We start from the raw sequence: 3,470 nt of genomic DNA, 5'->3' as shown, positions 1-3,470 counted from the left end.
ACCACACTTAGTGGTGTAGCCTGTATTTCTGTGCACTGACTCCCTGACTGTCTGTGTTGGAGCGGAGTGCTTCACAGCCTCTTCTGCAGGTAAGCAGTTTTCTTCAGTCTTCAGGCACGACTGAACCAGCAAATATTTTTCTTTAAAATCTCTGGTTGTTCACCCTTTCCTCCATGTTGTGTATTGTAGCTTAGACCGAGTGTTGTCAGAAGTCTTGGAGTCTTTATAGGGCTAAAGAATAACTTATTTATTAGATACATATAACTACTCTCCACAAGCCTATCTAGCTCGCACACCTCTCCTGCTGCTTCTTGCTTCTTCCAAACCTCAAACCTAAGAGACAATTACCCATCATCACTGCAGTGGGAGGGGTTTACTCTAACTAGCTCAAACAGTAACCCCTTCAGACCCTTATACTACACTCCTCAAAATCTTCTTCTACACAGTGTGTTTGATTCTCCTCCTCACTGTGTACTTTCCCCTCCCTTCTCATAATGTCTTTGTCCTCTTTAATTTAAAGCATGACTGCCATGCCTATCTGCACTAAAAGAATGCTACAGAAGTGCACATTGCTGTTACAAATCCATTGGGTAGATGATTGATGTTAAGTACAATAACAATTAAATATGGTATTAGATGAATTTAAACCCCACATATCCCTTCAGATAATATAAGCCCCGCTGGATACAGTGGTGGATTTTTATAATCTTCATTATACAATATTTTAATTGCAATTTTAAAATTCTCATCCTTGTTTTCAAATGTGTTCATGGCCTCACCACTCCCTTTCTCTGTAACTTCCTCCAACCCTACAACACTCCAAGATTTCCGCACTCCTCCAATTCTGTCCTCTTGCGCATCCCTGATTTCCATCGCTCACCAGTGGCAGCCGTCCCTTCAAGCTGCCTATGCCCTAAACTCTGGAATTCCCTCCTTTTAAACCTGTCTCTCTCCTCCTTTAAGATGCTCCTTAAAACTTACCTCTCTGTCCCAGCTTTTGGTCACCTGCCCTGATATCTCCTTGTGAGGCTGGGGTGTCAGATGTTGATTGACAAGGCTCCTGGGGACGTTTGACTAGGTTAAGATGGGGGTGGGGGCTATATAAATGCAAGTTGTGGTTGTTGCTAGCTCTCCTTTCGCGTAGGATGTGAACACGGTCTCTTTGCGTTCCGTGACGGATGTCTCTACCCACTGACGTACATATAGTCTGTGGGAGGAGGCTGATCATTCAGACAGACGCAAGGCAGGCGGACTGAGCTGTAGTTTGGAGATTGTCCCTGGCTACTTCATCTAGGAAACCGAACAGTAAGTTAGTAGCTATCCTCGGAATGCGAATAATTGTTCTTAGTCTTATCTTGACTGTGTGGCGATGAAGTGAGATTATCAAAGGGAAGGAAGACACGGTTTTAAAACACATTGAATGAATGGCGGTTTGCGCGGCGGCTAATAAATAGATTTATTGTCATAAAATATTTAAACCGGACACCGACTAAAACATTAGATATTCATCCGACTATAGAGACACAAGATTTAATTTTTGAAAAAAAAAACGGAATAAACCTCCAATTTGGAAAGTCACCGATCGTTTGGCGCCTAAATTTTATTGTTGATATATCCCTACAATTATGGTTATTTATCGGTTCAGGCACTTCAGTGATCGGTTTGTATTTAAAATTACTTGGATCGCCTTTGTGTGTGTGGGGGGGGGGGGGCGATTAAAGAGGATTAAACTAAAACGCACATTTAATTCGAATTAGGCGCCAGGATGGAGCAGGAGCTGAAATAAATTCTGCACTTGCGGTTGTCTTCTAGTATTTACATTTTAAAAGATATATATATAGAGAGAGAGAGGCACAAAGCTGGGGGAATAGTCAGTTTAATGGGTTTTCAGTGGTGTTTTAAGGAGAGGTTTCTGTGGAGTAGAGGCGCTGCCCCACAGGATCTGCCTGTTGCATCAGCCAACCTCAAACTTGTTGGCCCACTTTCAACGTTGCTAGGACCGCCTGTCAATGTGACACTGGGCAAACCCAGCAGCTGCTTTCCTAGATCACAGTTCTATCAATCAGTTCAAAATTAAATCTGCTTTTAAATTTACAGATTGTGGGGATGGGAGTTTGTTTGTGTGTGCAATAGGGGGTAAACTCAAAGTGACCACAACTCTGGTCTACCTGTCTGGTTACCTTTGGAACCAGATAGTTATTATAATAAGTCAAATGCCTAAATATGACAAAAACTTGATTGCCAAATTGTTTTTTTCATACTCAACTTAAGTCCCACTCAAGGGGAAACTGTTTTGTCAATCTGCATGAGGAGGAGGAAAGGGAAGCTGAACAGGTGGGGGGAGGATCTCCCCCCTTACGTTGAACTTGGGGGTTGGAATTTCTTGCCATGATGTAAGTGGTGAATTATGCTGAAATTAACTCAGACTTTGCTGTACAGAAGCAGGCCATTTGGCCCAGCTGGTCTGTGCCAGAATATGCCAGCCGTTCCGACAAGTTATGCTGAATTTTGCAAGAATTTTAGCATACTGCTGTGAAACTAGCAGCGTGATGTTTTATTTAAAAGAACTGACCAACCATCTGCTGAGCAATTTGCTGTCTGCAACTGTGTGAGAGAGAGGGAAACAGGGAGAGGGGAACAGAGAGAGAGAGAGATAAAGGGGAACAAAGAGAGAGGGGGGTACACAGAGATGGAGGAGGGACAGAGGGAGAGAGAGACAGTGGGAACAGAGAGGGAGAGTGAGAGACAGTGGGAACAGAGAGGGAGAGAGAGAGACAGTGGGAACAGAGGGAGAGAGAGAGAGACAGTGGGAACACAGGGAGAGAGTGAGAGAGAGACAGTGGGAACACAGGGAGAGAGTGAGAGAGAGACAGTGGGAACACAGAGGAGAGTGAGAGAGAGACAGTGGGAACACAGAGGGAGAGAGAGAGAGAGACAGTGGGAACACAGAGGGAGAGAGAGAGAGACAGTGGGAACAGAGTGAGGGAGGGAGAGAGACAGTGGGAACAGACGTGAGAGAGGGAGAGAGAGAGACAGTGGGAACAGAGTCGAGAGAGGGAGAGAGAGAGACAGTGGGAACAGAGTGAGAGGAGAGAGAGACAGTGGGAACAGAGTGAGAGAGAGAGAGAGAGAGACAGTGGGAACACAGAGGGAGAGAGAGAGAGGACAGTGGGAACACAGAGGGAGAGAGAGAGAGACAGTGGGAACACAGAGGGAGAGTGAGAGAGAGACAGTGGGAACACAGAGGGAGAGAGAGAGAGACAGTGGGAACACAGAGGGAGAGGGAGAGAGACAGTGGGAACACAGAGGGAGAGTGAGAGAGACAGTGGGAACACAGAGGGAGAGTGAGAGAGACAGTGGGAACACAGAGGGAGAGTGAGAGAGACAGTGGGAACACAGAGGGAGAGTGAGAGACAGTGGGAACAGAGTGAGAGGAGAGAGAGAGAGAGACAGTAGGAACAGAGTGAGAA

The 3,470-nt window shown here is 45.6% G+C and overlaps 1 protein-coding gene across 2 annotated transcripts in view; it reads left to right on the top strand.

The window, feature by feature from the left end:
• Positions 1–1,198: 1,198 nt before the first annotated feature.
• The window catches only part of LOC137377620 (cationic amino acid transporter 3-like), a 43,631-nt gene continuing 41,359 nt past the window's right edge, over positions 1,199–3,470 (top strand). For both annotated transcript variants that reach the window (XM_068047461.1, XM_068047462.1), the window contains exon 1: positions 1,199–1,305. The gene's annotated coding sequence lies outside the window, so the exon portion shown is untranslated. The remainder of the gene's footprint in view (positions 1,306–3,470) is intronic.

The sequence above is a fragment of the Heterodontus francisci genome, chromosome 15 (assembly GCF_036365525.1).
Source record: "Heterodontus francisci isolate sHetFra1 chromosome 15, sHetFra1.hap1, whole genome shotgun sequence".
NCBI lineage: Eukaryota > Metazoa > Chordata > Chondrichthyes > Heterodontiformes > Heterodontidae > Heterodontus > Heterodontus francisci.
Note: the sequence above shows the minus strand (reverse complement) of the source record. Positions and strands in the feature narration are given on the sequence as shown.